Source organism: Copadichromis virginalis, linkage group LG7, assembly GCF_057382275.1.
Source record: "Copadichromis virginalis isolate Kocher_CV1m ecotype Utaka linkage group LG7, C_Virginalis_male_GT1.1, whole genome shotgun sequence".
Lineage (NCBI taxonomy): Eukaryota > Metazoa > Chordata > Actinopteri > Cichliformes > Cichlidae > Copadichromis > Copadichromis virginalis.
The window spans coordinates 19,860,498-19,874,417 of NC_140624.1; the positions used below are offsets into that span (position 1 = coordinate 19,860,498).

The window sequence follows — 13,920 nt, forward strand, 5'->3', positions numbered from 1 at the left end:
TTAAGGTTTTGAAAGTGCTGAATATTACTCCTTATGAGTCAACAATTCTGCTTCTTGCTTGATTGAACCTGTTAATCAATGATATAAGTGACCATTTACCAGTCTTTGCATCGTATAATTGCCATTATAAAGTGAACAACGATGGACATAAGATTATTTACAAAAGAATAAGAACAGAGAAGACCTTAAATTGTCTTAGAAATGAACTTTTAAAGCAAGATTGGAATATTGTATATGAACAAACAGAAGTTAATAAAGCTTACGAAGGATTTTTAAGAACATTTAACACATTACTTGATAAAAACTGCCCAGTAATTGAAATCAATACACTGAAAAAAATATGTTGTTGGATTTACTTAATTCAATGGTGGACATTTGTTGCACACAGATGTTTTGCTTCGGCAGCAACTTAAACAATTGAGTTAAATTAACACAATTTATTCATGTTCAATAAACCTGTGCAATTTGTGTTGATAAAATGTGACTTAAACATGTTTTGATGAAGTAATTTGAGCTCTTGGAATATTTTAATCCTTCACAATTTTTTCACTTTATCCCAACACCATTCAATAACTTTTACCCAATACTACTTGGTCACTTAAATACTACATGTTATCTTCAAATTACATTTTGCTATTATATTCTAGTATCAAATACACAATTTTCAAATGGAGGCCTTATAACAGATTGTATTGTTCTCTTCCAAGATGGTTGCTGGCATCCACCAGTAACCTTTCAAAACAAAATGTCTAATTTCACTGCAGTAGGTAAAGAATTAAACTGACATTACTCCTCCACTGAATCTATATAAATCAACAGTTAAATAATGTCAGTTCTTCCGTGTTCTCTGGAATCAATCACAGTAAAGAAATTAGACTGTTTCTTTTGAAAAATGTTGGGAAAGAACAAATCAAAACATTCTATTTAAGGCCTCTGACATCAAGATTCAGTTAAACAACAATTATAACTAAACAATTTGAGGTAATGTTAGTTTCCATTAACATTAAATTAGGTTACTGAATTGGCAAACACCTTCCTATTAACATTACCCATTTTACCCCAATAACTAAAGAAATTAGCACCTGCAGGTCAAAACCTTTATTCAAGAGACGCAAAAATAACATTGATACAGTGACTGTCAAAAAATACAGCACTGATCATACTGTGACATCTTGGTTCAAAACAGCACACTTAGAAATATTCAACGTTCTTTACTTCAACTGAATGAAACTGAAAATACCATTTCACACGACCCATATGGGATATTTAGACTGTATAACTGTTCACGCTACATCTCTTCACTAGTAAAAGAAAGAAAAAATACAAAGACAAATTTAAAAATGCTGCCAAACAGACAAACAGAACTTGTACAGAGCAAAAGGAAAAACAAACAACAACAAAAAACAGCTCGTCCTCATGGCAGTTGCAGAGTATATAAAAATGAACCCTGCGATCTGTTCCTGGAATTGAGCTTCAAAAATGCAGCAGAACAAGTGTGAGATTTAAATGTCCTCTCACCTAGAGCTGATCAGCTTGCATGCATAACAGTGAGCTTCGTTGCAGGAGCAGTTTTGTCTTAGTTGTGAGCTTTTCTTGAGAGCTGAGTTGCATCCAACTCCATTACCACCCATTGAATCACCTCAAAAGTGTAGCAGAGTTGTGATGGGTAACTCATGTTGAAGGAATAAAAAAGGTCCAAACAGCATGGCTACTGCAAAGGTCACGTTATCCAGATCTTGAAGAACAACATCAGAAAAGTCATTGCCTGGTGCATCTCTGGAGACAGATGTTCATTGTGGTTTTCTCAATCTGTGCAGTGGCCTCAGTCAAGTCCTGGTTAAACACAAAACATTTCTTTAAGATTCCTTTTTAAACTCATCTCTTTTGAATCTACCAGTTCTAATGTTAGAGTAATTTAAACCAATGCAAGCAACATAGTAAATAGCTATAGCCAAAGAGTGGCCTGCCATGCTGCCATTCATGGTCTAACAGAGTTTCTAAGAGAGGGTGAAAAACATAATAATTTCAAATGCTTTACATTAGTTTTTGTTAGAAAGACACCGGCCCATCAGAAATCCAGGTTATGTCACTCAGAAGATGTTAGAATTTAGACTTTCAGCCCCACAATTTGGTTAGCTGTTGGTCAGTTGGTCATTTTTTCAAACAAAAGCTAATGTAAATATTGGTGGGATTTTCCTTTGTTCATTAGAATGACAAATTTAAAGTTTTTTCACACTGATGTGACCCCTAATACAGGGGTGGGGCCTCAAGGGCCGGCGGCCGAGTTCACTACCAGGCCTCATGTGAACTTCAAATTATTAAAGAGGACTACTGGTCCTAACCAGTCCAATGAGGATCAAGTGGATAACTAAATGCATTTTTAAATGTTGCAAAGCCACAATCTACTCATAAAACACTCACCATGAACTCCTGCACCAAGATGTTGCAATTGTCTTTCACACAGATGCGGAGCACTTTGATGAGGGACTCCGAGCATTAATGTCATCCTAAAGTATTATAACAAAGAAAACAGAGATTTGTGAACTTTTCAGTAGCACAGAAGAAAATGATCCCAGACAAAAACTCTTGACTTTTTAAACCAGTCAACATGCAACACCAGCATCTACAAAGCAATATCAAAAGTTCCTGTTTGACATCAACTTTATGGATATATAGTTTCCAGAACATTTATTTTTAAAAAAAGATAATTTTTTCTCAGTGGGCCAGTAAATGCATGACGAAAATTATGGCATCCTTTTAGTGGAATCGGTACTCACAGGTAATAGTTGACTGTTTCAATGGATGTAGCATAAAAATCTTTTACTGACCTAATGCAATACATATACACTTTGTAGTTAAAGAATTTTAAAGTTCTTACTGTCATCATGGCAGCTACATCCTTTAGCTTTGTGCACTGTTCCCCCGATCACTTTGCAAACACTTTCAGCAGACTGTCAGAGAAAAACTCAGCTCCGTCAGAAACCTTGACTGTAAAGGCATGGTTGGGATGCACTGGAATGCTGCATTTCATCTAAAATGACATAAAATTATTTTGAAATAACAGCAGGCACTGTGCTTGGTTAATCAGTAATGTTTTGTTGAATAAAAACTGTGTTTCCAGATCTTATGGGATTAAAAAAATCCAAAGATGTTTGTTTCTGATTTGCAACCCAACAACCCACAAGTTACAACCTCATTTTAGTTCAAGTGTGCATTAATGCGAGTCCAGTAATCACCTTTCTGGCAATACATACAGGTATAAGATAAACCTATGGCAGATTTTGGATCTCTCAGTTGTATTAATAGGGTGAGTATGCATGCACCTAATAATTATAAAAAACCTATTATAATTAAGTTACAGAAACGAAAATAGAATATACTTTCTTACCATAACACCTTGAACCCACAATCCATCAGCTGACTCCTGGTGAAATGCAGAATAGAGGTCATCTCTCAATGTGCAGCAAAAAAAACAAAAACAAAAACAAAAGGACAGCAGGTGAGGGCAGGAGGGGTAGGGATGTAAGCTAGCATAATGCCGCTGATGATATTAGCTAAAGCTGTTCAATGTCCAAAATCTCACTAACACCACGGTGCAGTAAATACACAATGTAACTGAAGAGTCAGTTGACAAATCTATTCACACAGAAAACCAAATTATGTTATGAGTGCCTCGTAATTAGGTTTAATGTGATATTACGGCTCTTGTGCCAAAGACAAATTCAAATGATAAAGCGCCAATTCTTTGACAACAGATAAAACAGCAAATAAGCTAACGGCTCTTTTTTAGCATGTTACATGGCGACACTCTAGACGTTTAACTACATTTGGCTGAATTATGGTAAAAATGAATTCAAAAAATCAAGACATACCAAAAACGTAGAGTTGGCTGCTCGACTTGACTGAGATGGATGCCTTTTTTAAACCACGATCCAAAGCCCGCGAGATGAAATCACGCGTGGTTTCACGAGATTTAACGTTGCTATCTTATTGACTTACGTCACCTGAACATGATATGAACAATTTAATACACCCTTTCTGCATATCATGTAGCTTTTACACTATATAGTTACATTTAACTTTAAAACATGAGGCAATTGTGTTAAATGCATGCAAGATGCTTACATAAATCCAAGAGATGGCCAGTCCCTTTTTTTCAGTGTAGGAAACACAACTATGCAGGAAGACCATGGATGACAAAAGGACTACAAAATGCCAGCAAAAAAAAGAATACCTTATATCGAGAATTCATAAAAAAGAGAACAATAGAAACTGAAATGAAGTATAAAACTTACAAAAATAAATTAACTAATATAATGAGATCCTGTAAAAGAGAGTATTACATTAAAAGGTTAGAACACAATAAAGATAACACAAGAGATATATGGAATGTATTAAACAGAATAATCAAAAATGAATCAAGGAATAATGATTACCCTGGGTACTTTATAGAAGGGACAAGAAGTATTAATAACATGGAGGAGATAGTAAATGGCTTTAATGAATTCTTCGTAAACATAGGGCCAAAACTGGCAGAAGAAATAAAGGTTGATGGAATAGAAAGGGACACTGGTGAAAATATTGAAAGGAATAGTAGCTCAATGTTTTTAAGAGCAGTGGAAGAGAAAGAGATTTATGACATGGTTAGAGGACTTAAGAACAAAACCAGTACAGACTGGAATGATATTGATATGGTAACGGTAAAGACAGTTATTGATGGTATCGTAAAACCATTAAAATATATATTCAACTTGTCGTTTCAAAAAGGAGTTTTTCCACAAAAAATGAAAGTTGCTAAAGTTATTCCCATTTACAAAACCGGTGAAAGACATCATTTTACAAACTATAGACCAGTGTCAATACTCTCCCAGTTCTCTAAGATACTGGAAAAACTCTTCATAAAAAGATTTGACAGTTTTGTGGAAAAATATGAATTAATGACAGATAGTCAGTATGGGTTCAGAAACAACAGATCAACAGCTTTGGCACTGATAGATTTAATGGAAAAGATAACGGAATGTATGGATAATAAGAGGTATGCGCTCGGAGTTTTCTTAGATCTAAAGAAGGCGTTTGATACTGTTAATCATGAAATTCTATTAAAAAAACTGGAAAAGTACGGGTTTAGGGGAGTGGTTTTGGAATGGTTAAAAAGCTATGTAGGGAATAGGCAACAATATGTACAAATAAATGAATATAAATCTAATTTGATGGATATAGCTTGTGGAGTACCTCAAGGTTCAGTACTGGGTCCAAAAATGTTTATTATGTACTTAAATGATATCTGCAGAGTATCGGAGATTTTAAAGTTTGTAATATTTGCAGATGACACAAATATACTGTGTTCAGGTGGGGAATTGCCACAGGTTTTGGAAATGATCACACAGGAATTAACGATATTAAAGAAGTGGTTTGATATAAATAAATTATCATTGAATCTCGATAAAACCAAATTTATGTTGTTTGGAAACCAAAAGAAAAACATCGAAGTAGAAATATGTGTTGACAATGTATATTTAGAAAGAGTAAATGAAATAAAATTTCTTGGGGTGATCATTGACCACAAGCTCTGTTGGAAGCCACACATTACTTATGTTCGGGGGAAATTGGCACGGGGCATTGCCGTCCTGGGGAAAGCAAAGCATATGTTGGATCAGAAAGCACTGCACATTTTATACTGTGCTTTACTACTGCCATATATGAGCTACTGTGTAGAGGTCTGGGGAAACACATACAAAAGTAACACACAAACAATAACTATAATACAGAAAAGGGCCATTAGATTAATAAATAATGTAGGGTACAGGGACCATACAAATGCACTCTTTGTCAAAATGCAAGCTATTAAATTCCAAGACTTGGTGAAGCTTAAAACAGCGCAAATAATGTATAAAGTCAGAAATAAATTGCTTCCCAAAGAAATCTGTAAATTGTTCATAGAAAGAGAAGGTGGGTATAACTTAAGAGGGAAATGGAATTTAAAAATACAAAGTGCTAGAACAACTTTAAGAACTATGTCAATCTCAATTGCAGGAGTTAAATTATGGAACAGTCTAACAGAAGAAATAAAAGACAGTCAAAACATAAAACAGTTTAAAGTAAAATATAAAAACCTAATTTTAAATAAGTATAAGAATGAAGAAAATGGGGTTAACCCAGGATGGTAATGTTGCTGGTAATGGTGTTGCGGTTCTTTTTTTGTTTTTTTGTTTTTTTGTTTTGTTTTGGTTTGTTGTTTTTCCATAACTTGTGTATCTGCAAATATACACATTCTGTATTTTTCATATGAAAGAAACTATACTGTGGTGGGGCTTGCTAATTTCTTGTTTTTGATTTATGTATGTTATGTTTTGTTTTACTTCATATGTTTATATGTTTCATATGTTGTTTGTTTAATTTAAGACAAAAAAAAATTAAATGAATGAGAGGTAAAACTTGAAGGGGTAGGGACAAATAAGTAAATACTTCAGCCTACTCCTTTTCAAACAAATAATGGAATGATATTTTGTAATGATTGTGAAGGCACATGTTTGAAATGTTTGAAATAAAAATGAACTGAACTGAACTGAACTGAACCTGAGAGATAGCAAGTGTCTTCATTTCTTGACATTAACTCATTTAGGAATGGTCCATTTGGCTTATAAATACATTCCTATACAATCTTTGTATTCATTTTACTAGTTTATAAACAAAAATACTCTCATAGTGCAGAAATGAGACCAATGCAACGCACAAGTACTGTACCCCCACTTCATTTTGTCACTGCCTGTATGCAAAAGATGGAAATTGTCTCTAAATAGCAAGTGGAGAAGTACTCTGACTAAGCATTCTTTCTGATGGCCAGTAGGAGGTATTCACATGAGAACTTTTCTGATTTAATTTTCTGTTTTTGTTTTGTTTTTGTTGTTGTTGTCAGACAACTGTACAGGCACATAGGTTCACATAGGTGTAACTGATATCCCCATGTTGGTGTTGTTCTTGCATCATCATCGTAATGTTGGATCAACTTTGCAACTGTGGGCAAAAAGAGAAAAAAAAAAACCCTTGCTTATATAAAACTCTCTTCTTGAACAAATGATATTTTATTTTCAATGTTTTCTTTATTAATGTATAAAATATAATAAATATACTATCAAGTTAAGTTTGCTGTTGTCCAAATTTAGGTTACTCGTGTTTGTTTGTTGTGGCATTAGCCGCTGAAATGTTGATCTCGCGTTGATGATGATGTAGGAACAACACCAAGATCCACCACGGAGGCAACAGATTGTACTTTCAGTTATAGTCACATGTAAAATTACCAATCAGAAAGAAAATTTGAAATCACCAGAGGCCAAACCTTCTTGTTTACAGCAAACAGTTGGCGTTGTTACTCAAGAATTTTTTTTTCCTTTTTGCTAAATCATATAGTTAGGGATGGATCTGACAACCATGAGTCCTCCCTTAGTTATGCTGCAATAGGAGTAGGCTGCTGGGGGATTCCCATGATGCATTGAGTGTTTCTTCTTCAGTGACCTTTCTCACTCACTATGTGTTATTAGTCCTCTATGCATCACATCATTACTTGTTATTAATCTCTGGCTCTCTTCCACAGCATATGTTTTGTCCCGTCGTCCTTTTCTCATCCCAACTTATTGTGCCAGGTTGCCGCCCTCCCTGGTACTGGTTCTGGAGGTTTCTTATTGTTAAAAGGGAGTTTTTCTTTCCCACTGTTGCCAAAGTGCTTGCTCATAGGGTGAGCACCCTAACCCTAACCCCTAACCCTGATTGTTGGGGTTTTCTCTGTATGTATTATTGTAGGGTCTTCCCTACAATATAAAGCGCCTTGAGGGGACTGTTGTTGTGATTTGGTGCTGTATAGATAACATTGAATTGAATTGAATTGAATTTAAAACCTATTCTAACAGCTTGGCCAAAAATAAAGTTATGATTTTGTAAAAGGCACACTTCACCAGATTCCAAATATTAAAAAGGCGTTTAAAAAAGAAAATGGTTTGGGTTAACAAGAAACACTCCAAAAATTTTTAATTTTTTAAATAAAACTGTACAGTTGTTCATTTTTACCCTATAACTCATTTATAATTCTGATAGTAAAGCTTTTTTTTCTTTTTTCTTTTGGAATAATGCAAAAAAGTCTAACTGCAGGTGATTGAGTTTATTGATTTGCATTAGCACCAAAGGTCCAATCTGACTCAGGAAAAAACCTTTCTAATCCTAATGAGGATGCACAAGATCTTTCTATTCAAAATCAAAAGCCAGGCCAAAAAGCAATTCACAAAGATCAACACAGTGAAAGAGTAGAAACAAGAAAACAGAAACACTGTATCTGGCATGGACAGAATTTGCACCACTTTCATGCATGTGCACAGATAGACCCCAGGTACTCCACCACCTGCACTTTTGACCTATTACTTGATAAGTATAGTTTCTAGTTTACAATTTGAATGTTTTATTTTTAATTCACCCCATGGCATCAGTTCTCAATTAAAAGCATGTAATACCCAACAACTCAACTAAAATTCTGCTGGACTCCATGTGCTTTTGTGTCTTTTCTTGTTGACTTTGACTCTTCTTTGTTGTCAAAGCAAGTTACACATGCCATTAGAGTGCCCTGAGGAACAGCATCACATCTCTGACCTGGTGACAGCCAGGCCATGGTTGGGTTTACCCTAGCCTCATCCATCGCCCTCATAAAATAAACATACTATTACAACAATGTCAATGCAGTCAGCCAAGCCATTAAGCAACAATAGTCCTCCATTAGCTTATAAAATCATTAAAATGTACAAATAAACTCTGTTAGGCTCCTTGCCTGAGAGGAGAATGCCATCATTAGTCTGTGTAAATGTTTGGATGTCAGATATGTTAGTACTCAATCAATATATCAAGATTTGTTCATGTTAGCTTACGGTTTTTAATCATTTCCATTGCTTACAGACGTAGTCAAAAAATTTTGGATTGTTAACTCACAAGAATATTTTATGTTGGATGAAAACATAGTAAAAAAGAAAATCCTGTTGCACAAGTGAACCACATGTCTGGGGCTGTGGGCACCACAAAGAAGAGCTTTCTCTCTGAGTGGACTGTTCAGCAGTGCAAGCGAGATGAAAGAATAAGTTTGTGCTCAAGCCCATGAGTCATGATGTGTGTGTGATTCTGACCTGCCACAGATTAAATGAGAGGGCCAAAGATAATGGAGCTAGTTTATGTGTGATGGCCAAATTAGTTTGAATAGTTTGTGCTCTGGCTGATGAAAATGTTACCAGCATTAAGAGAGTAAAAGTCCAAAAATACAAGCCTAAATCCAAAGTGCACATTTTAAATCTGCTCCAAGAGTCAGAGTCAGTTCCTTAGTCATCTATATCACTTTTTTACCATATTTGATTATCTTACACAGTATTGATTTTGCATTTGCCAATTGCTGAACAATGCCAAGGAACCCCCTCACCCCCCAACACACCCACACAAAAGTCACCTCATCCAACCAAAGTGAGTTGATTGTAGCCCAAGTGTGCAGACACAAGGAAGATTTGTATAAGTAATGACTGATGACTAATGTGATTACTGAATGTAGACAGTTACAACTAGAATACAAATCCTTTCCCTGATCAAAAACAGCTTGTAGTCCAAAATTAATTATTATGCCTATAAATAAATGCCAGCAAAGAGAAGAAAAGATTGATTAAATTCATAAGGAAATGGAAATGAGACAGTAGAGGAAATGAAGTTGGGTTGAGCCCATGTGAAAGGTCAGACATCATGTCCTGTTAGCTCTGGATGCTGTTGCTCCATAGTTCACGGTATGTTGTTGACATTCTGCAGACCCATCTTCCTTGCGGTTTTAACCGGTAATATAGATATAATGGAGTGTGTTCTCCTCAGTCCTTATCAGTTCTTTAGTGAGAAGCCCTTGGAAAGGTCAAACTGCTAATGTACATTGTGAATAAAACAATATGTTATATTTAAAAAATCAGACATTCAGCAGGTCATGCACTTCCTTGCTTAATATTTTTTTAATAGCAAAATAATAAATAGGCCATAATATGAGTTTGCATTTTATGGACGTGAAGAAAGGAATCTAGACCAGTTGTAATCTATAAATGAGTTTTAATAGAGGAATTTTGTTTTAAAGATGTGTTTGGCTTTTTATGGGGTGTTTCATAAAACTTGAGAGAATGAGAAGTACAAGCTTAACTGATGAATTAATCAGTCAACACAAAACTTCAAACGCTTTATTAACAAGCGCGTGTGTACCACTTTATTTGCAGGTTCTTTGTTCTATGAGGGACTTTCAAAGCGGTTGAACGAACAGTCAAAACGGTGTCATGCCATCACCAAATTTTCTCCAACAAGAATGGTAATAGTAAAATTTAAATCCGAACATCTCCGAGTAATATCCCTTCCCCCCCGTTTAATGACAGAGACAGGAGAGTGAGAGAATTTCAAAGTCTGAAATAAAGGGAGGAATGTAAAGTTGTTGCTGGTATTAGGAGAGTCAGACACAACACTGACACCTAGTGTTAGAGCAAAACAACCTAAAGCTCATCTAACAGCTGTTCCCATTCGCTTTATTAATGATGTGCTGCGGGAACACAAGACGGTACCTGCAAGTGATACTTTATAACACAGGAAGATTCATGTAGGTATGGAAAACACGGAGAGTGAACAGTTCACGTGTGTTTGTGTTTCCCACAGCGAATTGTCAAAACAAACAGAAAAGAGGCTTTAACCAAAATATGAATTAGCAAAGAGGTGAGTGATGCTGATACAACTGAATGTGGCATTGTTCCCGAAACCACACAAAGACAAATACACACGCCATCGTATGTCCTACACACACACACACACACACACACACACACACACACACACACACACACACACACACACAAAGACACTTATACAAGTACGGTGAGCCTTTAAAAGCCATTGAGCAGAGAGTGATAATTATGCGTGTGAATTCCAGGACCCCTCTCAGCAGCTCTTCTGGCTGGTGTTGAGAGCTGTGTCCTACTGGCCCTACTGGTAACGCTAACCCACATACTGTTAGCTGCCACTGCTTGTGGCCCATATTATACACTTTCACTGCATCTCTGAAGCTCCTGCACAATCTTGTATAAACATGTGAGCGCAAGAGTTGGCTGTGCATGTGCTGGGAAAAAAAATACTATAATGGTGACCACCCATAGACACTGATACATGTTGCTGAACAGTAAAGCATGCTGATGTTTGTTTTCAGCGCTTACCTTTATTTACAAAAGGTTTCAATCAAACTAAATGAATGATAGAAGCACACAAAATGAGTCAACTCTCATTTCTTTATATTTTACATATAGGGAGACAGACTTTCTGGTAATTATTTAAAGTCTTGACAAATAGTTCTCCAAGATTTGTGAAGGTCTTTCAAACATTTCTTTGGAGATTGGCTGCAGTTTCACTCATTTTTATTCCAGTTCTTCTGCTCAGTCATTTTCAGGGAAATGTTTTTGGTTTGTTATGAATTTAAGCATAAAAAAGCCCAACTCAAGGGGTGAACCAGTGCCATGTAAATGTATACAGTAATGGACAACTTGGCAATAAAATCCATTTTAAATTGTGTCTTTAGTGACTTTGTTTAAAGCATGTCCCCAAAACACATCATTTGGTCCCATTTCTTTAGTTGATTCCACAACAAAACAAATATAACTTACAGAGATACATTAGTTGTATGGACATAAAATGCTATTTGTGTATCAACAAGGTGATTCCCCAAAACCTATTAGCCAAATATTTGGCATATCTTTTCATGGTGTGCACTGTCCTTAAAAAAAACTGAAGAAAATAGGGCAAGAAGTGGCAGGCCTAAAAACATATCTACAGCAGATTGACAGTATTTGAAAGTCATATTTTTTTTTTTAAAAAAGGGTGGCTGTCAAGAAGTCATTCTTAAGTAAGGGAAACAGGGAGATACGGCTGAGGAATGCCAATTTACACAAGAGCGGGATTAAAAGTGACAGCAGGCCTTATAGAGTGATGAATCCAAATTTGACATCTTTGACTTAAATTGTCTTCAGTATTTACAATACAGAGGTACAAGAGTAAGCATCTAGTCATCTGTAAAACATGAGGCAGGTTCCATTTTTTTCACATGACAATGATCCCAAACACACTGCTAATGCAGTGAAAAGATGATAGAAAAATGCACAATGGAACACTATCAGACATGAACTGGCCTCCCCGGAGCGAAAGGCAGTCATCATCCAAAGAAGAGCTTTTAGGTGTCCTTTAAGAAGCATGGAGAACTGTTCCTGAAGACTAATTAATAAAATTACAAAACTTACAAACTTGTTAAAATTCTACAAACTCTAGTATGGCCTTATATGCTGTATTTCCGTGTCTGTGAGAGCATCTATTCTCTTTAAGAATACACTTGCAGACTTTACAAAGACAAGAACCCCAGGAAAAGGACCATCTTTAGGTAGGAAATATTGAATATTTGCATGGAGTAAAAGAAAGATAACTGTGTAGTGGACTGTGTATTGCATCAGTCCAAAGCATTACAGTGACCTAAAAGAAGTGCCAGGTGTCTGACACATGGTTCATGCTTTTCAAACCTTTTAAACATTTGCCCATGGTGCAATGACAGATTTGCTGTATTGCATATACAGTATCAGGACACTATCATGCAGTTTACTTACTGTGAATCATATCAACAGATAGCTTATCTGATGGTTTATTTTGCAATCACTTCCTCTTTGTGAGACTTTTTAGTGAAACTTGCTACATTTGGAAAGGAAAGCTTGTGCACACCACAAGGTGAAGTCATCCTAAATGAAAAATCACAATGAGTGAGATAAGCTATGAAGCTGGTGGTGAGAAGACAATGCACATCCACCGTGCATTCTTTTTTTGTCAATGAGGTGCTATAAAAAAGACTAAACTGAGATCTTCCTTTAATTATGAACCCATAAATTCCATGAGGTCGACATAACCACCACAAATACACAAAGTTTTTTCCTCCTTTGTCTTCTCCCATGGGAATTACAGCATTATGTTTTCCCTTTCCGCTGAATGTCTGCTCTGGTGGGTATGGTGGTGGTTTGATGTCTGAGGTGCAATGAGCCAAGACTGCCGTGAACACACTACTGCCTATACCCAGCTGATGAATGTTAGGCATGTAGATAAAGCGAGTGCCGCTGAACCAAGGCCACGCTGCTGCTCTGCGTCCCACTTAGCTGGAGAGAAAATTGTGCGTGACAAACATCAGCCTGAATTCACATCTGCATCTTAAGGCAGGGTGTCTGGGATGCCGAAGAAAAGAACGCAATTTATTGAACACAGCTCATGTCTGGCTGGGCAGATGGCAATCACATAATGCAACTATTTTAGCATCACAGTGGCAAGAAGGAATCAGCTGGTTTAGTCTGGGAGGTGACTAATAGGCAAAAAATAGGAGGGAACAGAGAACTCTGTGGCGACTGCCCTGGGCTAACCTGGCCTATACCAAGCAGCTTGTCAGCAAAAGAGGCAGATGACAAACGCAGCATAGTGGATGGTGGGTGGTGATGTGGGGAGTGGGGGTTTGTTTCCTGTTACATCATCGGTGGCTGACAGACAGTGTGGCAGACTTATCTGTCTGTGGTCTGGACAAGCGGTGAGTCACACTTTCTGTTTACCTCAACGTGAACCCATCCCTGAAGCTTCTCATTTGCCATCCAACAGCCTCCATTCAACAGCCACATGAGGGACAGTAGCAGGGTGGCTTCCACCAGCGGGTTGGCATTCAAATCCAAGAATGTGCTATGCCCACACCTTGCTAAACCGTGACACCTTTCCTGTGGTGCAGAAGCTGGTTTCTTTCAAAAGGCTCTCAACTGTAACCAGAAAAGTAAATACAGTTCTTCTACTGTAGGCCTGCTTTTAAGTCGAGCAGACTTAAGTTAA

General features: G+C 36.6%; 1 long non-coding RNA gene across 2 annotated transcripts; it reads right to left on the reverse strand.

Annotated features, from left to right (window-relative positions):
• Positions 1-1,083: 1,083 nt before the first annotated feature.
• LOC146704920 (uncharacterized) lies at positions 1,084-4,154 on the reverse strand. 2 transcript variants are annotated; one of them, XR_014921238.1, is made up of 5 exons: positions 3,873-4,154; positions 3,389-3,452; positions 2,879-3,031; positions 2,422-2,507; positions 1,084-1,833 (listed from the first exon to the last, which is right to left on the reverse strand). It is a non-coding gene; the product is annotated as an uncharacterized LOC146704920 (long non-coding RNA). The 2 variants fall into 2 exon arrangements; XR_014921237.1 differs by having other exon boundaries at positions 3,389-4,154.
• Between the last annotated feature and the right edge of the window lie 9,766 nt (positions 4,155-13,920).